The sequence below is a fragment of the Strongylocentrotus purpuratus genome, unplaced genomic scaffold (genome assembly GCF_000002235.5).
Source record: "Strongylocentrotus purpuratus isolate Spur 01 unplaced genomic scaffold, Spur_5.0 spur5_scaffold_3, whole genome shotgun sequence".
Taxonomy (NCBI): Eukaryota; Metazoa; Echinodermata; class Echinoidea; order Camarodonta; family Strongylocentrotidae; genus Strongylocentrotus; species Strongylocentrotus purpuratus.
In genome coordinates, this window is record NW_022145609.1 from 27,408,539 (window position 1) to 27,436,373 (window position 27,835).

The following is a 27,835-nucleotide window of genomic DNA, read 5'->3' on the forward strand; positions in this document are numbered from 1 at the left end:
GCATAAAAAAGTCTGGTTCGTGTAGACTACTATTTAAATGCCAATGCATAGCTAACACCTGAAATCTTATACCCATCTAAGTGGATGGAGTTTGCCCAAAGCGAACTCAATTCCTCCATGTTGACGAAGCTTTGTGCCCGTTTGCTCACCGATACATCACACGCATTCCATAAATGGTATGACGGATTCAATACCCCCTCCACCACCCTACAATAGCGGGATGAAACTTATTCATCACGCCTGTCACAGAACGGTTCGGCAGGGACCGAAACCGGAATCCATCAAACTGAAAATTACCATTGTAATTCTTGTTGTAAGCAAGCAGAAAAGGAGAGAGGAAGACAAATTTGCTTTTCCATTTTCGAAATGAAATGCAGAGAAATTACAGGTTCCATTCATCTTGCTTCCGTAATTCAATTGCTAGTCAAGCCAGGATGGAATGTTCCCCATCATCTGATAAAATACATTCATCAAATTAGTTTCCATGGTTTCCACATTATCAAATACAACAAAACTGTTACGCACGATGAAATACAGAGGGGTTTTTTGGGGGGTCGCATAAAAACATTATTTCTAATATTAGCACGGTGGGTATCTACAGAAGGCATTCTTCAAAGTAACTTAATATTTAACGGCTGTCATTAAATTGATTGAGTGAGTATATGATATGCATCATAAAATTTGATGAGGTCACATAAGTTTGTATAGAAAGTGGCTTGATTTAGAATCTTTGTATTGTGCTAAACACTAATGTCTTCTTTTATTAAATCAAAATAGCTTATTTTCAGTACCTTAGCTTCAAAACGGTAAGACTGGCTTTGGTATTGTGATGAGTATCAAGAAAATTGAAAAGCATGTACATTCATATCAAGCATAGCTAAACAAATCCATTTCAGGAAAGATAAGATGCCATCGATGCAAACATAATCAGGAAAATATACAAAACTATCTATCATAAATGTTAATCCCAGTCATCTCCTGGTAGTTACATGTACAGTTAGACTGTGACGTTCTGACAATACAGGAGAAATTCATACTAGAACAAATTTATGTTCTGTTATTCAAAACACTTCTACATCTTCTGCTGATAGTGTGGTGACTGCAATTTCATATTGGATTATCAGGAAAAACATTGTCATGTTATTTCAGATGATGTGGTATTTATTCAACAAATTAATACCATAAGGTATGTTGGAACATTCTTAAAGCAGAACTCATTGCCACATTAACCAAAATGTGATTTGGTTCACTCGTGCGAACCACAAAACAATGAAGAAGAAGGCTTTGTTATAAAATGTCTGAGCCATGTACATGTAAAACAAAAAACACTGGAATGCATTTCAAAATGACTACCTGACTGTAGTCTAGTTAACTAGGCTTCAATTGCCGCACAATGGATTTCATTTTTTAATCTAAACTGAGCCAAAAATGAAACCCAATTGTAATAATTAATTTATATAATACTGTACATTTCTAAAACCTAAAGAACTTTCACTTGTACTACAACACTTGGGATGAAATAGAGGTAAAAAAAAATATACAATGTACATTTTTCCACATGATAGATTTTGTAATGGGGTGGTTAAGTCAATGAATTAAACTAAAGTTAACTCAGAGAGCAGATAGGATAGCCGCTGATTATGAAGGAACAAAGGAATTTGACGCCTCTTTTAGTTTAATATGATGTCCTTCCCCTAATTCTCCCACCAGCCTAGCTGTTTGGCTGCTCATGCAATCAAGCTCATCAATGCCTCTTCAAGCAAAAAGTAATTAAGTTCATCAGGGCCTTGTCAGCCAACTAACCATTATTTTAGAAGTCGTTCAGTTTTCTAGCTTCCTCTACCTATCTCTCTTGGGCCCTCCTTCTCTCTGGTTAAAAAAGTGCCCGTTCTCAGGTAAACAGTATTTTTTTTCTCATTATCTGGAAGACAGATATCTTTGTAAAGCAGTATAGTGATCTTTGTGGGATTGGACATGTTGCTACCCAGAGAGTGTCAGGGATCAAAACATGTTTTCTAAACAACACATTGATCACGATGTCTCAATCTCTCTTGCTGGTTGAAAGGTATCTACTGTAGGATCTGGTCTATATTTACCTCCCTCCAAAAAATAATCATTATACCCCCCCCCCCCCCTCTATCTCTCTCTGTGAATCTATATTCCTGTCCTCATCCCCCTCCCTCCCCCTCTGTGTGTGATTCTCTCCCCCTTTGCTCTCTGTGATTCTCCCCCTCTCTCCCACCCTCCTTCTCCCCCCTCTCTCCCACCCTCCTTCTCCTCCCTCCCCCCCCCCCCCCCATTCCTCCCCCTCGCTCTCCTCCCTCTCTTTCTCTCTCTCTCTCTCTCTCTCTCTCTCTCTCTCTCTCTCTCTCTCTCCTTCTTTCACTCTCCCCCATTTTTCTCTTTCTCCACCCCCCCCCCCCTCTCCTGCCGGAAGGACTTTTTACTTCTCTTTTTTGAGACCCATACCTTTGCTCTTCCTGTGCCCTCTTAAGAAGAACCCATCCGCAGCAGCACAGAACCAAACACCCACTCTGCGGATACTTGTGGGTAACCAGGCCTTGCACGGCACGTTGTTACAGAGATCGGCGACGTGTGAACGGCGCACATGCAATTGCAATGATTCACCCTGCAAACTTTCTCTATCCCTACAAAGCATTGTTTGTGTGCAGTCAAATCAAGCTCATTAGAGTGACACATTGCAGCTCACAAACATCTACAGATGGCACTATTTGTGGTAAGTTTAGTCTCTTCACAAGAATATCTTCAATAACTAACTTCTCAAAACATATAATGTTGCTGAAGCTTTGTTGGTATATACAATAAATCATTTTTAGAGCTACATGTACATGTATTAATATAGAAGATTTACTCAGAACTCCATAATTGGGATTCTGATTTAGCTCATATGAATTACCATAAGGTCAAGTTGTAAAAATTAAGGAAGTTAAAGAAACTACACCCTTACCTTGTGGTTGTGCTAAATTCCAATTGAGCAGCTTGTCCTGCTTGTAATGCTAATCCAGTCACTGTTAAAGATCCTGTGAACAAAAATGAAAAAAGAAAATATCATCATAATCTGAAGTTCAACTTGGGAGCACACTTGCTACTAGTACAGTACCTTCATCATCATGGTAGCCCGAGATATTTCAAATGGATTTAAAATACTGAAGCTGAGATTGTTGGACGTAATTTCATAAATAAGAGGAAATTAAACAAGTTGATAGTGAGACATTGAAGGCTGCTATCAATGTTCATGACGTGCAGGGGAGTGAATATGACATCACATGTATGAAATGCATTTCAGCACTTTTTTCTTTCTCTCTCTCTCTCCTCTAGTGATTTTCTCCTGCCTTCCCCCACAGCCATGAGCGCCAAACGAGCGACAAATGGGAGTTTGATTGAGCGTGGAGCGGAAAAGCTATCAGCTTGGGCTGCTAATGACTCCAAGATCTGAATATGAATCTAAATTGAATTGCAAGGGGGCTACATAGACAAGTACTGTACGTGTAATGTAGGAAGCTGATGGTGGTGTGAAGGTTATATCAGAATCAGAGTGTGTGATGTTATCCAATACCATGGCTCATGGTGTCATCATATTGGAATGTTTGAAGAATATAATTATGTGAAGATGAAATATGAAATATTATCCTTAAATTATGGAATTACATATTAAAAAGGACACAAATAGACAAAGAGGGTTGCATGACACACGCTCAGGTGACACGGGCTGTGTAGTTATTTCCCCAGACACAAAATGAAGTACTAACTTAAACCCTGGACAAAACAACACACCTTACCCTTACCCCAAGTTCCCAACCTTAACCCGAACCCTAAACCTAGTCTTCAACCCAATCACAACCCTACGTTACATGTATATCTTTGAGGAAATAAAGCCCCAAACAAGTCTTGCCACAGTAGATCATCAGACAAAAAGACAGACATACTGTACATGTACATAGATAATGTGCGAGGAAGAGAAAAGAAAGTAGAAATGTCATGAAAAGCACAAGAAATGGGGATAATTTGTTTAAATCCAAGTTCCAATAACATTAAAAATGAACAGTGTTTCTGTAGATAACATCCATGAAAAGCAAAACAAAAGAAGATATGAATTTCCAATCAGCTACAGATTCCTAACTCAAACAAGCTATACATCATGATCATCATGTTTTCAAACATGATGAAAAATTCATCAACGTGAGCAAGATAATCAGCCTCTACGGATAATACATGCAATTACTTTCAGGGGAAGCGAGGCAAGTAATAATCGAGAGCAGCGCCATTTCACCAAGGTCAGAACTGTATGATTTTGATAGAATGCTCTGCGATGAGTTAAGGTGACAGCGCTCATATCATATCCCTCGCCTGTGTACACAAGGCACAGTTGTATCTAATCCATGGCATTATACTTATAGATTCCATTCACAATGAATCCATAACTTCATTATTTGTTGATCGGAGAGAGTATTCTGTGTCAGAATGATGGGAGATGTATTGTGTCTCGCTATATTAATGGACTGGTGCTATAGCGAGAAGCACAGCTGGTGGAGAGTGTGAGAGATGATGAGAAACGTGGTATTTCATTTCAGTTTTGTAAATCTGGAAGTGGATCATATTCTCTGGCATTTGCAGCAAACCAAACACCAATAGTATTTTCTCTAGCACTGCCTGATATTTTGATAGAGTAACAATGAAATATGTAATTATTTGGATAAAAACAAATATGTCTATGTTGATAAATCTTTTTCCCTCACACTAATTGGCAATTTTAGTACAAAAGTTTAACAAAAGAAATCAATTTCAATGAATTTTGATGTCTTGAGAGTAAATGTTGGATACTTTATTATTGTAAAGTATCTACATGTAAAGTGTTTATATTAAAGCATTGTTTGAACAAAAGAAATACATTTCAATTAGTTCAATGAATTGAGAGTACATGCTGTCTACTTTATTCTTTTGTACAAATGTACATGGGCTTACTCCAATAGACAAGACATGCTACAATTTCTCATTTTACTCCTATACTTCACCGATCTGTTCCGATTCGTCACATGTCTTCCTGACTTTTCCATTGAAGTGCATCAAATCAATCATGCCCATGCCTGGATACACCTCTTGCAGCATGTTCACCCAATCTTAACAAATTGCCTTCTCTCTTTCACTGAATCATCATCTGAATATTCATGAATCGGACAGCAATCAATAGAAGATCCTGAAGAGCTTTTCTTGTCAGTAACCCATGCACATCCCGGTTAGGAACCCACTTACCCCCCATTCACATTACCAAATTTCACCGTATTTTATTCATGGTACAAGAGAGAACCGTATAAGTTTACATGTATGCGATGACTCAGAGCAGTGGTGGAAGAAAGTATGCAGGGGCGGTGAGCGATTTGGCTCTGGAAAGCTCCAAAATACTTCTTCTATACCGAAAAAGAGCTCAGGGCTCCGTCTTACAAACAGTTACGATTGATCCAAATCAATCACAAGTCCTCCAATCAATCGCAAGTTTGCAGTCTCCTATCTCATAAATATGTACATAGTTGCGATTGATATCAACTCTTTGAAATACGAGGCCCAGGTATTAATTTATATGACAATAACATTCTCAAAGACCCTATCCAATGAAAATAAAACTTGATATAAATGGAAAAGTAAATGAATTTAGAATACAAATATAAACTTCATTTTTGAGTTCAGATATGGTCTTGAAATATCAATGTGAAAAATCACACTTATTGTATACAACACCAAATCCTAAAAAAGCACAAAACAGGGAATCAGGAACAAACCTCTTGTCCCTTTATACAATGTTTCTTGTATGAAGATGGATGATACGGATGATAGTGATACCAGGTTGTTTTTTTCAATGTGTACATCCCTTTTGCTTTAAAATGATTCTTCATACAATGTTCCTTTTTAGTCAGAGTTTTGCATTTTTCTTCATGGTGGGAACGGGTTATAAGAATATCTCTAGTCCACTTCTATTTCAAGAGGAGGTACTTCTTCATAAAGAAGTCACTCCCAGTCTCCCAACTACTTTTTCATTTTCAGGGGGATTTAGAGCTGATTCTCCTTCAGACGGGGGGAATTGGAAGAGGTATATCTGGCCATGACTCACATCTTACTGATCAAAGCTCTAGCCGAAATAATACCCAATATATCTCAATCTAAGATAAATTCTATGCAGTCTCATCTGAATATGGACATTAATGACACTGTGACATGTACTCTGTAAATTGTACATGCTTTAGTATGAAATAGATTTGATTATATGTACCGGTAGCTCTCCCATTTGTGATCCACTTTATGTCTATTACAACTCAAATTCATATACATGTACCAATAAATAGTTTGTGCCTACAATTAACATTACCTCCTCCCCCCCCCCCCCCTTCCAAAATATCCATCAGGTTTAGAAAATTAATTGAAACCTCTACAAAATTTGCATTTAAATTTAATATCCTAGATTATTTTTTTTTTTACTGCATTTACATCTATTTCCACAGGAGATGAACCTCAATATTCTTGATGCGCGGGAATCGAAGGGTTACTGCTCTGACATGATGCATTGCTCGGCAAAACCTTAAAATGTGAGGACTACACATGATCAAATCTCTTGCCCTCCTCATCCCCCTGAACCAAATTCCAGTTGCCATGCCGAACTATGCCTGCACCTTGCTTTCCGCAGGAAGCTCTTTGAGATCCGTACGATCCGCCGGTCGGTCGGAGGATGGAAGGAAAGCGTGAGGTTGCAGCGAAACTTGCGGAAATGAAGCGACATGAGACATGGCATCTAGCCCATTCATACCAGAAACCATTTCAGCTGGCAGCCTTCATAATTTACAGCTTTCACTAGCTTTGTGCTACAAGCGGCAGACCCTCTACTTTTTTTTTATTTCAATTACGCCTAATAGCACGATAAGTTTGCAATAAAAAAAATAACAAATCTGTTAACACTTAGGGTAAAAGTATTCATCATTGAATAGAAAACACCTTAGATTTAAACAACAAGTTGAATAATTAATGCATTGCACATGTTTCAACCAAAAACAGGAGATGAGAGCTTGATAAATTGACCTTGAAAAATAGATAGTGTTTTGGTACAGTGTGAAATGATTTCCTGTTCACAAAAACTCTTTTAAAATTGATCATGTACATCCCTGTAGGTACATGTACATCAAGATTTCATCAAGTAGTAAATTTATGTATTATCTAATCTTTTTGTCACAGCTCTTTTCAAGTTTTCTAGAGCTATTTATTAGCTTTAAACTGTATTCTGCACCAATGCATTTCTTATTCTTCACTATCTCAGACTGAAAACAACCATTATTCGGTACACCAGAATAGGTGAATTTACAGTCCCCTATCATTGCATTAAAATTTCACGTTTGTGACACTTTCATGCCTTATGTCATGATTCTATGAATATATTCATGCACCACAAATACCAACATAAAAGGATAACTACTGTACGTGGTTTGCCGTGCTCCCTCGATCTTCTATCTAGATTACCCTACGTGACTTTTACCTGACACGTTTCAGTAGCAAGTCGAGTCAAGCCAAGCCTACATATTTCTAGACCTATTTTGCATTTTAATGAAATCAGGTAAACAGGACTACAGAAAATAAAAAGTATTCTAAATAAGACAGTTCCTTATGAAATAACCAAAGTAAAAATGGCAGTCCAAAACTTTGGAGATACAAATTATACCTCACCTACAGATGCGCTGATTCATTTTAGATTTGAGATCTGGTTCAGCTCATGCATTCTAAAATTTGGTGTCCATTTTAATAATTGCAGCCTACTAAAGAAATATAATTGTCAATTCACAGATTTTACACCTTGGTCAAATGCAGACTACAAATTGCATTGCATGTACTGCATGTGTTTTGCATGCCATTCAATTGTAGAGAGTGTGTACACTGTATGTATTTGGCATGTGATTATCATCCTGTTGAACATGAGTGTGTCATCCTAAGATGCAGATGAAGATTTCATATTGCATTCATACACACAACTCAAATCTCATACATTTGTACTTGATGCATGTATTCATGAATATGACCTACATGTGTATGTATAGGCTTGCATTAGCTTTGGACATGTTATGTAAACTGTATATATTTGACCATAATCTCTGCTAGCCAAATGGAGAAGAAAAAAATCTTCAGGATACTAATCTAATATTCCCACTGTACATTTCTTTTAGGTTTTCATTTAACCAAGGAGCTCTAAAATCCTACCTCGATCCTTGCACAAACCTACCAATAGATGTAATTTGAAATGATGCAAAATTGAAGAGCAAAGGTTAGCGGATCCCCTCATCCCATCTCCCGCGAAACTAACATCGATCAAGTGTCTGCTATAAACCTCCCACATGGCGGAAAGAAGACAGGTGAACTCGCAGCGCGGAAAGTAGCCTTTCAAATAACCTCGAACCCGAAATCAATTGTTAATCAGATGCTTTATTTTCGGCAGCCGTTACTTCTGAATGGAGTCTCTAGAAGCGTATTGGATGTCACATCCCACAGAGCTACTTTCAAATGAGCTCCCTCGGCCCGTTTCACACCCAAAAGACAGTCGGCTAGTTACAAATGTAGGCACATGTAGATAAAGTGAATACAAAAGCTAAATTGAATGCATTTAAAGGTGGTTGGAAATTAAACGTTTCCAACAGATGGAGGTGAACTGCTAAATTATGCAAATGCTCCAGAAGATTATCAGCATTAATAACAGCTAATACGTAAACAGTGATCTTCTGCTCAGAGCCAGATGGATATTCGCTTGAATTATTATCACTATGAACATGACAGACAAAGAAAGCGGACAAAATATACAGTTCCTCAGGTAGACAAAGGAACATCCCTTCACTGCTATTATGTAAAAAGGTGAATATGCATGTGACACCTGTTCTACACATTTTTACATAATAGCAGTAAAGGGATGTTCCTTTGTCTACCTGAGGAACTGTATTTGTCCGCTTTCTTTGTCAGTCGTTTTCATAGTGTATTCTAGAGCTACCACGTTTTCTGGCTACATGTATCTAACGCAGGTGACATTCCTAAGAGTCAGAAGATCCACCATTTGTACATGTACATCTTCTATAAACTACATTACATTATCACTTCTTGCTTAGGTTGTATAAAATGTATTCAGTTTTCCTTTCATTTTCTTACATTCATGCTTTCCTCTCGATCTCCTCATACCTGTAGCTATGACACTGTATTTATTGCCACACTCAACCCAGGTGAGGTAAATGGGTACCTGGCAGGAATCAATTCCTTGTAATGTTAGAGCCCCATGATGGCAGCTGTGCTAAAGCTGGGGTTATAATCAAGAGTGCCAGGAGTTTCAACTCTGACAGACAAAGCGCCATACGAGAACCAACTGTCTTAGGAAAGTATCTTGAAGCTAGCAACCCCGACGACGTGCATGTGCAAGATGGCTGCGAAGGTCTAAAGGTGACTTAAATCTTGGAACTGAAAGTGGGCCTGTTGACTGATCATGTTCCCTTCCAAACAAGCTCCAGAAAAGCCATTAGAAATTGAACATTTAATTCCTCCGTTTGTAACTTGAATCTCACTGCGATAAGTTACCCCTTTCCTTTCTTCATCAAAACCCTTTCCTTCGTCTGTCTCCCAGGCATGGCTGAAATTGAAAAAACCTCATCCAAACACTTCTCGCAAAGTTGTGAAAAGGAGAATCAAAACCAGCGGGAGGGCTTTCGTCTCTTTCGTGCCGCCAAGTTCACATGCGCATGTAACCGACTCCTAGAGCCTCCTCCATTAAGTTCTGAAGATGTATTATGAACAGATATGTCCAGCTTCAGTTGTATCAACACGAATATTTTCAAAACATAGGTAAAATGTTGATTTTGAAACAAATCAGAATGTTCAAGTGGAGGAGCGGTTAAAAAAAGAATGATTTGGGGAGGGGCCCTTGGGGATTCGTGCATTCAAGTTCTACATGCATGTGCCTCGCTTAAATTCTCTTATAATCAAGAACAACCTGCCCCATTATGCTTAAGAAATTGGAGACATGATTTCTCTTCTTTTCATCGGCTATTCTATCAGCTTTTTCTCCTCTGTAGCATTGATAGTGGCCTTTTCATCGGATGCATCCGAATGCATCCAGTTTGAAAGGGGTATTAGAGTGTGAATAAAGCAGGCATTGAAAGCAATCTTTACCAAATCTAAAAAGACTGTAAACATGAATTTCTTCAACATGCGGAAAAGTGAACACAGCCCGTCTTCTTCTGTTTCCGACCCCTCCCCTCTCCTACCCATTCTTCTCTCTCTCTCTCTCTCTCTCTCTCTCACTCATTCAATACCATATGCCATGTGGAGTTGCATTTCAGCAGTTAGAAAGGTTCTCATGAATCACAATGGGTCTCCGTTTGAATTCGTCACCCCCAAACTATTAACTTCTCTCCAAATCGTTTTCTAGTATTCCTTTGGCCTTTATTATCCTCCCCAAACACACTTAATCCTTTCCTTCAATTTGGCAACTCCACCTCCAGCTATTCTATTCGGATATGCCTTCCAGTTTCGGTCACCTTTCTCACACTACTTCAACCTTGCAGAATAGAAAACTACAAAACATTCTCTCCCTTTTTCTAGAAATCACAAATCACCATTTTCTGGCAATCGCAATCCACAATACAATTCGTTTTTTAAACACCTTGCCATTTTATGAAGTGATGGCTTCACTAAAAGAGACTTTGCTGTCATGGTACCATTCCAATTTTTTCTTTCTCAAACCAACAATTTTAACTACAATGAATAATTCATTTAAGTCTTCAGGCTAATATTGCAGTCAGATCCCCTTTTTGCTTCCTTTCACTACTCTCCGTGAATTTGATGGAAGATGTAAAATGAGACCTACATGAATGCGCACCAAGCACCAAGACATGAATCGTTCATTATTCTGCTCTGTAGGAGGTCTTGGGGTTTTACTAAGAACAGGGAACAAACAGAACATCAAAAGTAATAAGAGGGACTATAACTTTTCAAGATACTACAGTAGTCTGAAAATAGCCAAACCACAACTCCAGTAATAATCATAATAACCATCCCCTCTCTGCATTCAATCAACTTCTCCCTCATCTCTCCATGCTTCCGAGCGAACAATGCCTCTTTTCCACTCACTTGCATACCCCCAATGCATAAAAGATGGTCCTCTATTCAATTTCAATTCTTACTTTCACTTCTCCCACCACATTCTCATATTTTTCATACAATGGGCCCAGTATAAACAAAGTTTTCCCTTCTCAATGTTTCAGCACTCTAGATTTTCTCTTTGGTTCCCGGCCAAGCCACAACAAAAGGCTTACATCAGCCCACTGCACACAGACAATACGAAGAGCATCTTTGAGATAAGAATAGAGGGAGTGGGGAGTACCACAAAGGCCATTCACCAACTCACTCACTAAACTACTGTATATAGGGTCCCCACTGAATAGATATTAACTATGCAGTACTTATGATACAACAATACAGACAGTGGTGAACTATGCCGCACTGTATGCATAGTATGTAAAAGGGTATTACATAACTGCAACGATAATATTATGCATGTGAGATACTTCATTTGCCATACTCATCACTACAACAGTCTACATGGTGTAGATGTAGTAGTGTACAACTACAAGTGATATGTAAAGAATATTTCTCTTTTATTTCTTTCTCCATTTGAGGTTTAATCTGGTTAAGTATGTTGTTTTCCTTACAATGCTTCAACCGATTTCTCCTTTACATTTTTAAAATCAGCAAACAACAAACAAAATTTTCTGCACACTCCAGACATACACCAGTTTAGTCATTTATTGCCAGGAGTGATAATAAAACGCTAAAGATTTAGAATAATTTTGCCTTTATTCTGAAAACTGGATAATGCGCTGAGTAGTGCATCTTTCCCCACAATCTGAAGGACATGTTTTCGAAGGTGCCACAAAGATTTATGATAATTTGGTTCCTGCGAAACCCGATGCGCTGGCATTACAACACCGGCATCAGAAATCCCTACGCAGCGAGCACATCCATAAAACATGACATTGCGATGACACATGTGACACTCAAAAATCACTATAAATTCTACTTCTCAACCATTTTCGTTTTATCCTTCTTCGCAATCCCCCCTCATGTCCCTATCGACATGGTGTATCAAATATCGGAAATCTGATTCCATATTTGGAGCAAATAATTGGGTTAAATCTTGACTGTTCGTTCGGGAGAGTTGGGATGATAATTAGAGCAGGTTAGAGCTGGCAGTGATCCACTTGTTACATGAGACTGCTCATGGGAACCTGTCAACGGCCGGGCATGATATATGGAGCTAAGGTGAACTGGGGTGAAAAGGTAAGAAATTGTGATGGTTGTAGGGTAGGATAAATGCCAGATGAAGACTGTGATGACACATTGGGGAAAAGAAGCAAAAAATGTTATTCAGATTGTCGGGATCCTTGAAAAAATAGAAATAGGTCAAATATTTCTTTTACTCAGAAAGTGACTAGTCTGTCTGCTTGTGCATCTGGCAAAGGTACACAGCCTGCATTTAAAGAGCAGTATTAAACCAACTTGCTTTTGGCAACCAAAAGAAAATAAAGGTTATCATATTGAGACCACTTAGGGAAGTTTTTCTCGAAGCACCTTTGAATTTGTGATTTTTCAGTACATTCAAGAAGATTCCAAAAGAATGCCTTGAAATATGCTCCATTATATGTACACTGTAGATTGATATTGGAATTCAATTCCAAAACTACATGTAACAATAATAGAAGTACTAAGAAGTAAGTATCACTAGCTGTACATGTACCGTACATTGTATACTGTACATAATGCAGTCAAAATCAGGAACAAAACACAAAGAGAGAGGAGAAAACGAGATTTAAGAAAAAGTATGATAAATTGAAGAAGTGAGAAGACAAGAGAAAGAGACACAAGAGATCTGTACAGAATAGAGATGTATCATCAATACGACCTGAGATTGAGGATAAGACCCAGCAAATTGCAAAATTGAAATTTTGACAGATCCATCCTTCAACAATTTAGCAGAAAGCATGCATCAACCAAAAAATATATCATAGATATGTGTAGTTAGGAATAGACAATGAGGATGACTTTGCATTTGGTACTACGGATTATACAGATAACGAAAGTGATATTCCTGATGAGAATGGATTTTTTATTTATTATTATGTATGTGATGTGGTGTCACACAATGAAACCAAAAAGCCTGAGGCAATGTTCAATGTACAGTGTAAGAGGATTACGAGGCAGTTGGATTATGTTCATTTTTAGGTCAAGATTCCAACGGCAAAGAGATGGAGGGCTAATGAAAAAGGCAAGCTGATCAAATATTCATTAATCTTTCCTTTATTCTTGAGAATGGAAAGGATTTGTCATTTATAACAAAGGGAAAACGGGCAATCAGGAAGGCTCAAATAGGACGAGAAGTGGAGAAAACATGGAAAATAACAGGTGGTATTACATGTACGTAGAAAGTGACAGAGGATTATGAGAGAAATGACTTAGTTTGAATGAATTTAGTATTTTAAATCAAATTCACTATATACACATGTATGTACTTGTAATATAACACAAGTAAAATGTGGAAGAGGAAAGATCTAGATCTATACAACATGTAAGTGTTTAATGGAAATGGAAATGTGTAGAAGACAGATTCTAAGAGAAAAGAAGAAAGAGTAGAAGATTTGTTTTGAACAGCACAGAAGGTAAATTAGATTGCAATTTTCATTTCTTTTTCTTCAATGGGGTATTAAAGGGGACACAGATACTTACAAGGGAACATTTAAGAACTACACTGTACATGTACATGTACATGTACATGTATACTTGTACCGTGTAATGAGTTGGTATACATGTAGGTGATGGTTCAAGGCAATATGTTCATCATTATGTAAATTCTGTCGTGACATACTTGTACATGTTTTAAAAGTGTTGAAGAACACCTTCATGATTTTGAAACAAAGCAAACACATTTAAGCTGATAATTTTATTCCACGACTAAATACAGCAACAAAATTCATGTAGATCTCAGCCACAAACTTGAGAACCAACAATGGCGCCAATAGAGAGAGCGTTATCTAGGCTAGATGTATACTCCTTTCAGGTAATTTTTTCTTTTGCCACTTGAATATGTCTAGCAGCCCCCTATGGTGTTTGATCAATAGCAGACAGAATTATCTGGGTTAATCAACTACATTTGTAATGTAAATCTGAAAACAATGAAATATCCTAGGGTCTAGGGCAAAGATATGATCTATCAAGTGCAAGACTAGGGCTCTGTTAATGGCCAGGGCCCCTACTTACAACTTTCAAGTGACTGACAAGAAGTTGGCCTTAATTTTGGATGGAAACAAGATCATCGAGTTGTAATGTAGTGGCATAAATTTATGCGTAACTTGGGGCTTCTTGTACATGTATGGAAAATACAATTGTCATGTACAGTATAATGTATATTCTGTACATGTACATCTGGTGTGTACATATATCTAACTATACCAGTACCTAAACTAATTACAGAATATTCCATAGAGACCTTTTAAGCCATTTGCCATGCCATTGCCATAGATTTTAATCCATTTAAAATTGATTGATGATATTAAAATATTCACTTTAACATGCTGATTAAACAATGAAATTGTAAATGAACTACATGTACCAGTGTACACATGCACAGAAACTTAGAAATGGTATGCTCTACAATGTATTCCACAACAAAGAGAACTTCTACGTATGTGTTTGTTTGTTTCAATATTATTTCTGCATTCAATATAATACATGTAAATTGTAAACCTGTACATGTACAAGTAAATTGAATGTAAATGTACATTACATCATCTCCACGAATGGAATGCATGTACTGTATATGTACAGTGTACACTGTACTCACACAATTACAAATGCAGTGGCAATCAATATTTGGTGGCCATCTCTCTGAGCCCCCCCCCCCCCCCCCCCCCAAGAATTTCACACCAAGGCTAAATAAATGAATGCAGTTACCAGTCATTTCCAACGCCATTATGATGGCATTGATGTACTACAAAGATCGTTTCTATAAATATACACGGGCTCTATTGTACATGCCAAATACCACTGAAAGGTGAGCATGGGCCTGATGACTGACCCAGCAGCTAACATGGGCCGCTTGCTGGACGCACAAAAAATCAATGCCTCAATAGTCTCATAATATAACCACCGGTAGTACTGTGCAAACGTGAATTTCAAAGCAGTATTGTTAATAGCTAAAAAACAGTGCAGACTACATGTAGAGTAGCTCCAAAGTTGAACTCATAAACATCATGGTAAACTTTACATGACATGTACGGCCATTTTGACGTCCTGCCATATTACAATTTCCCTGCCCTGATGCGATGCATGTTTTCAATTTCATACATTGTACCTACAGTACCTCCTCAATAGAACTACAGAAATAAACAATATCACAAAAACCATGGTCTACATTTTGAGACTACCACTGAGTGACCTGCACCTTGTACAAATGAACCCATTGGAAGTCAACATGGCATGGTCACCATGTTAATTCCATCCCTCCATTAGTCATTTCTTCAAACAATGATACCACAAATTGCATTTAGCACTATTAAACAAACTATACATACATTGTGAAAAGAAAAAGTTTCTAAGAATTATTATCAATCAAAATGTACATGTACATGTACATGTATGCATAATGTTCAAGTACCAAATGTACACACATTTATATTGAACGCTTACTGTCATGATGCCCAAATAATGCAATGCATTGTGGATTTTTTTTTTTAGCAGTGTATATTTTACATGTGTAGGGTAAATTCAACTTGAAATAATTATCTTTGTGTGTACATGTACATGAACTTGTACTAGTGAAGATCACGAATTACATGTTCCCTAAGATGGCTTACAATTAAAAAATGTAAAAAATAATAATAACATTAACTATTTTAACAGTAGGTACAATAAGCACTTTGGCCAGTTATATCTTATTCAATCATTTAAAGAAACACTTTTAAGTTTGTTTGTTTTCTTCAATAATAAATACTTTTTTGCATATTATAGGAATACATGTTCCTATGCAAACCAAACAGTTTATTAGATTCTGCCTTCACATTATTCAATACATGATTCCTCTTTTTATCATCAAAAGCTCAGACTATCATCTGCATTGATTTACTCCAGGATGAAATGCAAGATTGCTCCACATAATGCATGGTACATGTACAGCGTACAAATGCCGGCCTCTACCAGCTTTGTAATGGGACGGTGTACAATGTATGCCAGACAGACGAGGCGGTCTCTAAATGCATAATGTGTGTGCACAATGCAGAGTTTTGAGTTGTATGCTCAACACACCACCAACCCCGCTATCTAAACACACGCATGGGACCGCACACTGTATAAGAACACTTCAAACAGAGCGAGAAAGAAAGAGAAAGAGAGAGAATGAGATAAAAGACTTTACCGTTTTTCTCTTTTAGCATGGTTTATTAAAGAATGAGTAATATGGTGTACATACTGTAGCTTCCAAATTCTCAGAAAAGACAAAGTAAAGAGGCATTTAAAAGACATGGCATTTATCCAAGTTAAATCTCATCTCTTGAGTCAGACTAAATCTGGGTGTATTAGGTAGGATTTTCACAGGATGGAAAGATAGAAAGTGACAGAGTAAGAAAAGGAAGAAAAGGAGAGATTTTTCAAAAGATGTAAAGCCAAAGGGAGGAATAAAAGCACAGGAATGTGAAAGGGGAAAGGACAGAATATAAAAATAGGAAGTAAAGGGAGGAGTAAGAACAGAGGAATATGATCGGGGAAAGGACAGAATATTTAAAAAAGGAAGTAAAGGGAGGAATAAGAACACAAAGTAGCCTCCCATAAAGGGAAGAGAGGAGAGAATGAAAGAGTGATAAAGAGAGATAAAAGAGAAAATACACTAACCATTAACCAACAGAGATATTCACGTAAAAAGGATGAGAGAGAGAGAGAGAAAGATGAGAGAGAGAGAGAAAGGTAAGAGGAGAGAGCAAGAGAGAAAGACACACACAGAGAGAAGGTAAGAGAAAGAGACAGTAAGATACACATGTCCATGTACATTGTACATATACTGTACATCTTTTAAATTGCAGTTGCTTTAATTTCTTTTTAATTAACTGGAATGTGCAGGATGTATGCCAATTAAAACAAGGTCCAATGAAACCGATTTCACCTCCATCATTATTCTGAACCCCAGCAACAAGCAAAGTATAGCCTTGTAGTACACTGCACAATCACGTACTGTACATGTACAAGTACGTTCTATCATAATGATTTCATCTGTATATTGCATAAACCGCAACATAAATGAATATGTATATCGCGTGCGGGTCTGAATACAGAATAAAATTGTGTTTTTATGCAAGGGAAAAACCACAAGAATTTCATTCCGCCTGACATTGTATTGCGCTTTCTCATTAAAAATATCCTGTTCTATTAACCCTTTTCCCATCAGTAGAATTTTCCATCCCGATGGGCAGCGAGTAATAAACATATTTCCCCGCACAAAGACAGAATAAATGGCTCGCTAGCGGGACGCTTTCCAATTGTACCCGACTGTCTATCCGAAACAAATGCACCGGAAAATCTCCCAGCGCATGGGAACGGCAATAAATCTCGTTTTCTCTCTCCTTCTATTCTTTTCTGAGGGAGCATTTAGAGAAATGGGAGGGTTTTAGAATGGAAGGGAAGGCTTATCGGGTCGAGTGCAGGGAACCAGAAGCACCATGAAAGGACGGACTGTGGGATTAATCTATTCAGACTGGAGAAGCAGATCAGGTGAAGAGAGGGGAGAGAGAGAGAGAGAGAGATAGGGATAGAGAGAGAGAGAGAGAGAGAGAGAGGGAGAGAGGGAGAAAGAGAAGGAGAGAAAGAGAGAGAGACTGAGCTTTTCTACTAATATGGAATCTACATGTACATACATGTACAGTAGGTTTACAGTTGCACCATGTGAGAAAGAGGGGGGAGGATTTGGAATCGTTTATTAAATTCCCAGTGCTTTGTCCAATGTACAGTACGTGTAGATAAGATGTTGCTAAAAATACCACTTTATAAAGCGGTATTTGAAATCTACTGGTATTGCAGTCTACCTCAAAGGTCAGAATGATCCAATTCTCTTTGTTTTAGAATATCCTTCCAAACAAAATCATTAGCTACAATTTTAAGATGAACTATACGATGTACTGTGTACTATTGCATTCATTTTAGTTTACATATATCATAGTTATTTCTCTTTCATATCGAATTGACTGTACAATCTGTACCTAATGCAGCAAAAGGAGAGAGATGACGTTTTTCGAAAAATTGCAATATCATGTTGTAAACATACATACATGTACGTACTATACAAGCAAGGCAATATTTGCAATCAAAAAAGATAAAATCTTATCAAATGCACGTTCCTAAAGTACATGTTTTTGTTAATTCAAACCAACTTGTAAGATATCAGAATTTAGCAAATACATGTAGATGATACTGAAAATCTGAAATGTCATTTGAGGACAAACAAAACATCTTCACGACACAATACCATCTCATGGACATGCATGTAACATTTATATCCACTTTCACATGATGGATTCCCTACACTTACAGGTATCTCTATAATAACAACAATCATTCTCATCAGAGCTTGTTATCTCAATATCTCAGTAAATTCATGAAATAATGCATTATCACTGACAATACTTTATTTTCAAGCTTGCCACAAATAATCATCGAGCCTATGAATCACAGTCTTTCAATCTGAGTGTATGGCATTAAGATAACAATCAGCGCAGGGCAAGTTCATCTTTTCTAATATACAGGTGTACCTTGCTTTTTCACAAACAATATGTCTGTATGTTGTGCGCCAGAAGGGTGTAAAATCATGTATTTTAATTTTACACAGATCTAGTGAACATCCAACTGGCTCTTGACAAAGATAACAAACAAAGATATAAAGCATGAAACAAAATGCAGACTCACTGATAAAGAAATGCACAAACCTTAATACATCATACATGCCAACATTTGAAAATCAGAAATCTGTACAAATTATGCTATTTTCAAAAAAAAGAGGAACAATCCTAACTCTCCTATTCAATACTACAGACAAATTTGTACAGGAAGAGGAACACCTGCATTAAAATGATAATTATCTTCTCCCAAAAAGAGGAATGTTCCTCTTTAATCTGAACAGTTGGCATGTATGAATACACTGTACATGTTTGCGCATAATCAAATTCATGTCAAGAAAAGATTTACATGTACATGTATACAGTGTAGTTCCTATCCTGAATGTACATGTAGAACAGAATTTGAATTCTACCATTGAAATGTAAAACAACCATTGAATATTTTGAGAACTCAGAGATAAAGACGTAAACAAAGTGACTATTACTGAGCTGTCAGCCTGTCACATGAGATTAAGTATATCTACAAAGTTCAGGTAGTTGATACCAATACAGGAAATAATTCATTCATCCTCAATTTCCGGACAAGAGCAGTGCGGGGGATCTAACAGAATCCATTAACAGGATATTGCTACATGTATGTGAGGGGGAGTAAATGAAATCTTAATGAGACCTTTATACAGTACTTCATATTAAAACACTTTTAAAATGTTAACATAATGTACATGTACATCAGGCCTTAAATTAATCGACGGCCATCGACGGCCAGGCCGTCGATGCCCCTATGACTGGCCGCGGTGCCCTCCCAAAAAAAGATATATTCACGGCCAAAAAGGCCGTGCCCTTTTTTTCAAACTGGCCGACGTGCCTTTTTTTCCAACTGGACGAGCCCTTTTTATTTTAAATTTGCGCACATAAAACCACCAATTGCGCCCATAATCATCTAAAACTAGACGGCAAGGCGCAAGTGTTTTCCGTGAAAATGCGCCCATAAATTATTAGAACAGTAAAAATACACGAATCACGAACAGTTTGCCGCCCACGAGCTCTCTTCTAGCTTCGTATTTAGTGCGCCCTTTGTTATTATATAGGCAATGCACTAGCGCACGTACGTACGTACGTTCATATTATGCGATCGCATGATATGCATATGGTGCATGCTGTTGACGCACGCACGTACGTACAAATCGAAGGCCAGGATCAAGAAAACAAATCGTCAAATGGAGAAATAAACAAGCATTCAAATAGTCTTTAGAGATCTGTCGAGGTTTGTTTGTAGGCCTAGTTTATTATTTTATCTCAAATAGAATTTAGAATTATCTTATTAATAAGTTAAGAACACCTACGATGTTCTCGATCGTAGTTACTCTCATTTTGCCACCAGCCGACCTCGCTTCAAAAAGCTACCCCGCCAGCTTCCCAAGACGAACGTTTCGAGTCCCGGTAAAATTCCGAGGGTGCATCGGTTTCGCTAGCAAACTTCCAGCCCGACAGCTTCCCACCAAAAGTGGCGAGAGTGTGTGTGCGAGGAACGATTTTGGTTTCGTGAATGCACGTTACGCAACTGAGCTGAGCGTGTCACTTTCAGCTGTCGAATGTCTATAAGGACATTTTTACATCTTATTTCATTAGTTAGGCCTATGTAGACCTTTCTATACAACAGTTAAAAAGATAATTTCTTCAAATTTGCTCCTAGTCCTACTACCGAGAGAGTGGCGGAAGGTTTGTGTGTGAGGTGCGATTTTGATTTGGAATACCCGGCCCGGTAAACTTGCCAATTAAGTCCTTCTGACTTTCGATGTTTGTGAAATTGACAATTTATTTATTCATTTGCTCATCAATATTTTTAGTTACTTTAAAGTACTGTTTAATGTGCAAGTTTGATGTTAATCAATCTTTCCTGTTCATATTGTTAAGATTAAAAAGTTATTAAATTGATCGTTCGATCTATTCACATTATGAAATTAACATTTGTAGACTCTCTTTGAACTTATGATTAGATTAGCGGCCTATCTGTTTTTGGAAAATTGCCCCTTGCTCTGGTAAATTCCCGTGGCAAAGGGCAACTTAAAAAAAAATTGCCCCTTGCTCCTGGCTGCTAAATCTAAGGCTTGCGGGCCGCCGCCTTGTTTGCAGGCGCGTAGCCAGAGTTTGGTGTTTGGGGGGGCACATACATGTAATCGATCGAGGTAAAAAAAAGGGGTCTACAAAATTTCAACCGATCCTGGAAATTTTAGGGGGGCACGTGCCCCCCGTGCCCCCCCCCCCCCCCCCCCCCCCCCCCCCCCCCCCCCGTGGCTACGCGCCTGCTTGTTTGTATGTACCGTAGACCTCTATACATTCTGTGAAGAAGCTGGTGCTAAAAGTCATGGGAAATTGATCCTGCACAAGTTTCATAAAATACACATGACATCTAACAAAAATAGAATCAATTTTTTTGGCCTCATACTCGATGCCCTTTTTGTAAAATATTTTGGCCTCGATGCCCTTTTTGTAAAAATATTTTGGCCTTGGTGCCCTTAAAAATATGAGGTACTCGAGGCCAAACTGGCCTTGCCCTAAAAATGACGAAATTTAAGGCCTGTGTACATGAATGCTAGAATTCTACAGTTGTATGAATACACTATACATGAATGAAATTGATACTTTTGCTCCATTTACCTGTACATTTTGTAGATAAGAAGGGGAAATTGTGCCTACAATTAATACGAATTGTAAATTTCTGGGAAAATTACTGACTTCATTCCCAATGTAAATTTAAAGAAAAGAAAGATTTCAGGATATAGTCGGCATCAGGGTGAATGGGTACATTTACATGTAACCCCATTTGAATTATGATACCCCTAGTACAGAACAATACAGTAAAAAAAAACCTTTAATGATCTGCTAAAATACAGATCTGTGTTTATACACAGAAAAAGTCAGGATTGAGTTAAGGGTAATGTTTACTGAACTTGTCTTCCACGTTCCTGTACAAAAAAGAGAGGAAATCAAGAGGGGGATGAAAGAAACTCTTGAAACAACTGAAAGAGTAAGAGAGAGAGGGCAAACACTCTACTTCAACAACACTGACACTTATTATGTCTTTTACAAACTGTTGTCTATTCTTGGAGCAGGGAACAAAGGTTAGCAACCTCCAATGCCAGGGATACTCTAGTCTGTCTTCCAGTCTGAGGTAGTTTTCCCAACCTCATTAACAATTGTAATTTAGTTTGGAAAATGGAAATACGAACAGATAAAGATACACACAAACTCCTACTACAGTATCTCAATCTCTCTATGAATATAAAACAAGTAAAAATACAGTGTTTACAACTGTAGAAGTGTAAAGTCTTGAACAGGGGGAGAATGGGTTTGTCTATCACCCAGACTCAATCCGAAGAATTGGAAAATAACCCTTTTGCCTGAAAGACAGTCTGGTGATGTGTTAGAGTATGGTTAGAACTTAGAGACACGCTGCTGTACAGTGTACCTGAGTAAATCAAGAGTATACTACCTTCAAGATGCAAGATGCATACAGTATACATGTATGACTCACACGATGGTGTCAATCAAAATCTGTGACTGCGTTGCAAATTTGCATAAGGGCCTATGCATCATCCAACTGGACGACTGGACTACAGGTGACCACTTGAAGAAAAAAATGCACCTTTTCGGCTATCTCCTTTAAAGTGATGCCAATATATGGGGCAAGTTTTTACAGTGTAAAGTATACAATATGTATGAGGCCTTCTTCAGATGAGTCATTGTACAGTTTCATTTTTTTTACATGATCGCACACACTTTCAAGAAATAAAATCAAGGGTACTTTCAATATCTTATTGTATTTCTTTAAAAATTATGTTCAGATTATGTACCGGTACATGTAATACATGAGCAAACAGTTCAAAAGGTGATCGTCAGATAGGGCTATTGAAATGCCTTTAGTTGACTTTTCAAAAGTCTTCATGATAATGTTACCTCCTCTTATTTGCTTTAAGAGTCACTTACAAAATGAATTCTCATCAAAAACATCCTCTACATGTATTCCAAAGTCCTAAACTCGATATTGGCAACTTCTGACCTACATATTGTTTTGTCTTACAATACATGTCAGAATACAGGCGGTTACGTGCTAGTAGCAACGTTCATTACATGATATTTGAATATTTCAGAAAGTAAACATACTTCAACCTACTACAGTTTACACAACTGCATGCATAGTAAATATAATAAATGAAGAGATAAGGGACAGAGGACCACTTGCAACGATAAACTGTTGTTAATGATGGGAGATTACAATTTAAAAAATATTTTGGAGCATGGTGAAACTGCACGTTCTCAACAAGATTTTTTTTTTTTTTTCCATATTTTTTCCCTCCACAGGGATTTTATTGATTTTCATTTGAACATAAATAAAATTGGGTTTTTTGGGGTTTGAAATGACAGTTGGCTCTCAGGATAATTATTAATTAATAAGTGATCATTTTGCTATCAAGCAAATTCTATTTCTAAAGTTATGAGTAAGCAGAATGCAAACTAAAAGATGTACAGGTGACAAAGAAACATCTAGTGTCCCATGTGCCTCCCCCTCCTCTTAAATACAGCCAAACTGCCTGATCCGCTGTACTTGAACAAGACTGGGTACATGTACATGCCTTGACTGCCTTTGAAAAAAATAAAGTAAAAAGGTAAACTCACACCTGTGTAAATCAAGTCATGTTGATTGAACCATGGAGTGGGCTTGAGATGAAAAGCAAATTGAGTTGCACTGGGGGTCAATTCTGGCCTCAATCATTCAATGGCCAACAAATTCATAACAACAAATATTAATATCCTTTCTCCTTGTCACAGGGTCATAAATTTTGAGAGGCAGGGGATGGCCTTGGTTTGGGACTGTGTTTCAGGAGCTCAACAAACATATATCATCTTAAATGACTTTTGATTGTGTGCTGTATGGAGTTGGTCAAATTTACATCCATTTTTTTTCACCTTGTTATTCGTTTTTTCAACAAAAAAATCTTTGAGAATAATCCTTTGTGGTCAGTGGCCAATGTGCTGTCACTCAAGCTCCTGTATATTGGTAGATCTGTTTTCCCATCAGTTATCAGTATTTGGACTGGTTTTGCCCATCAATGAATGAAATGGAAGTTGGAACTGACTAATTGTTGTGCAACTCGATGTGTTTTACCTATTTTACTTACAAGTACATGTACTATAAATAAGTCATGTACATTTGTACCAATGCTGACAGAATTAGTTCTTTTCCCCATATGCATGTACACAATGTCAAATCCTAAACCAAAATAGTGGAAGTCATAACAGATGTGCAGCACATACAGTATTTGTTGGCATGTTGCCATAAATATAAAACACACAATCATTTTACACATTGCCAAAACATACATGTACAAACATGTACATGTGCCATAAATTGAGATATTATCTTGCCAACATGAGGAAATCAAAACACCAGACAGGGTGATACCTTTATAACACCTGAGCGACATTACACCTGCACAAGCAGGTATAACAAGTAATTAATCCAGCCAATGGATAATGCAGGGAATTGAAACATCACATTGCCAACATGAGTTATCAAAGCACCATACAGGATAACATCTTTGTAACACCTGATTAACGGATCCGGTGTAATCATTATTAGCCAATGGATAATACAGGGAATTGAGACATAACCTGCCAACACTGTGTAAATCAAAGCACCAGACATGTCTGACAGGAAAACACCTTCATAACACCTGAATGACGTTACACCTCCAAACAGGTGTAACAAGTCATCTGTAATCAATCCTAGCTAGCCCATGGATAATGCAGGATGCAACGAAAGAGAAACTGAAGGGTAGAGAGGTGAAGGATGTGTGCCTGTCTCTCCCAGAGACAAATACATGTACACTACCGCAATATTTGATGGCATGGCATTATAGAAAGGGTATTAGGATTGGATTACAAATAGAAGTGTACGTGTAAAAGGAACTACATGTACAAGGTACACTACCGGGACACGTAACTGAATTTGATTTCCACAGACATGTGACATGTTCTTCTTGACAAAGTGATGGGGAAAGACAGTACAATGTACAAAGTTTGCAAGAATGATTATTGATCCATGAATGTATTCCTTATTTGGAAAATGCAAAAGGGCAAAGTTGAATTTGGAGGGAAAAAAAGTTGTTCTACTTGCATTAATGAAATCAGGTTTTTGCACCAGATGGTAAGATGTGCAACCGTTTGCAACCTGGATTTGTAAAGATCTGTATTTACATTTTACAAGTGATGAAGTTTGACAGAAATTTGCAGGAGGTTCTAATCCATTAAATTGTGTATATTTACAATGCAAGGAGATGGAGTTAAAAACAAATATAGGATTCTAAAAAGAACTCTATCCAAAATTCCAAATCAAATGCTTTTTTTTTTTACTAAATTAAATAATTACGTTTTAATTATGTACAGGCCTATCTGAACAATAAATACCAAACTATATTTTAAGATGTACATGTACAGTACATGTACACACAAAGTTGAAGATCTTATGATACAAACATCACTTACATGAATTGTTGTCAGGAAAATAGCTTATATTTCACTGTATTTTTGAAAAATTTGATGCTTAATTCAAAGGTGTTATCTTTTGAAATGCAATCTCATTGCAATATCTCGGGACATATCCGAAAAAACATGTAGTACATACTGCAGCATATCAAGTTAGCTGCCCTAAACTAAACATTGTATCAAACACCATTGTCACTATACACTGACTGTCCTTTTAACAGAGTGGGATATTACCTAGGGGACAAAAGGCTTTTGGAAGATTTCGCAGAGACATAAAATAAGGATCTCCTTTTGAGGAGGAGGCGGCTTTCAAGAAGATTTATGGGTGGTTGGTTTTCAAACTGAGGCTCATTATGGGAAGGCTCCATGGCTTTTGTTGGTGTGGGATTTTGTCAGCTTTAAAGAGATGAATGTCTTTGCTAAAGCTTAAGGGGAGGGGTGGAAGACTGGTTCAGTGAGTCTCCATGGGTTGGCTACTTGACGGCACACTATGGAAGTACACCAGTTGTGTCCTACACTACGGACTGGATCTGTACAGGGTACAAGCTATCATTTACCTTTACCTTTACCGCAAATACTGGAAGAATGCTGAGACAGCAGTCGAGCTTCCAGGTCTATCTTCTTGTACTCATACTCTTTAATAATAATTCTCATTATATGCCAGGGAGGCAGAGGGGCAAGATGTTGCATCTTGACTGGACAATGTACCATGTACAATGTCCCAGGAGCAAAGAAATTGAAAAAATCAGTTCGAGTATTGAGAGATATGACACTGTTCCTTCCAGCAACGATCAAGCCTGGTAAAAATTTGTGTGTTTGAAGCCACAAGAAAGTACAGGTTGTAAGATCTTTTTAAACACAGAGTGAAAATTCTTCATTCCCTCCTTACTCCAACTTAAAAGATGTAGAATGTATATGCTGTTTGGAGAAGAATAGCATATATCTACATTGTACCTCACATTTTAATTGATCACTACATCACTCTTATAAGTCATTATCAACTTTCAATAATCTACTGACCTACATGTATGAAGTAGTTTTCAATGAAAAGGGAGTCTACAAAGCAAATCCTATTTTTTTTAAATAAATTATTTCAATGGCATCACTTATACTTTACTCTTAGTGGATATATACAGTATAATTCCATGATTCAATCATGCTATGATCTACATGTACATGTATATAATAATCCAACCAAGATTTATCACATCAATTCTAAATCTAAGTTCTACTTCTACTTCTAGTGAGAAAACTCAGCTCAACAGAGTATCCACCAAGTCTTCAGCCTTCAGAGTTTGAAGTGTGTAAAACTTTGGTGCCTTCTAGTTCTACTAGTCAAGTGAATAATGTATCACCTTTCTGCGAATCCTCCGGATCCTGCAGTTCTCCAGTATTGGAGAAATTCAACAAAAGAAGAAGAATAGACTATCACAACATGCTTTGTCATCTTGTGCAAACTGTCATACTTTCCAACTGCACTGCAGTACACATTTATTTAGTGAGTTTTTCACATACATGTAGACCCTATAGGGGGCTATGTACTTTCAAACATCTGATCCACAGTTTCATTAACGCTCTTCCCAATCACATCAAGTGATTCACAATCACATCTCAACACTCCCATCCCGTTCTTAATCTTAGGCGCGTAGGACCAAAACCATGATGTAAACTTACCAATAATGAATGTTATTCCAATTAAATCGATGTATCCCGTTGATATAGTCCACAGAATTTTAAATGCCGGCTTGATGATGTCGTTTTGTACACCTTAAATGCATGCAAACGGCCTCAGCTCCAAAGTTCAATCTCGTTATGCGGAATCGGCGGAGATAAAATCACGGCTTACACACACACAGTACACAGAGCCGGAGAACGGGTCCCGGAATTTCTCACGGAGGACACACGTACACCGCACCGGTGTTTTATGTTGTGGGTCTGTACGATCCCCAAATGCTCAGTGCTTCGGTGGTGTTCCAATTTTTCGTCTTGGGTCCTTCCCGTTTCCTCCAAAAAATGCAAACCAAAACTGGTAGCAACTCCCGGTGAGTTATTACCGTTAAAATCAAGGCTCTCGCCTGGTCAATGTAGTTCAAACAATGTTTATGCTAACTTTGGATTGTTGGGCTAGCTCCATCAAGAGCCAATGCAATGGAAATAGATCAACGCGGAAAATGCGTACGGTTACGGAACGCTCGCTTGTCGCCGATCGTCGTTGGCCGAAATCGTTTACGTCGTACACGTAGGTGTATAACAGTACGCGCGGATTCCATATGATCCCCGCGCGGCCGATCGAGATAACGACGAACGGATAGAATCCGATCGATAGGACCCGACTG

The 27,835-nt window shown here is 37.8% G+C and overlaps 1 long non-coding RNA gene across 1 annotated transcript; it reads right to left on the reverse strand.

Annotated features, from left to right (window-relative positions):
* Positions 1 to 2,446: 2,446 nt before the first annotated feature.
* Positions 2,447 to 27,835, reverse strand: LOC115928675. The gene is made up of 2 exons (XR_004066162.1): positions 27,174 to 27,835; positions 2,447 to 3,041 (listed from the first exon to the last, which is right to left on the reverse strand). It is a non-coding gene; the product is annotated as an uncharacterized LOC115928675 (long non-coding RNA).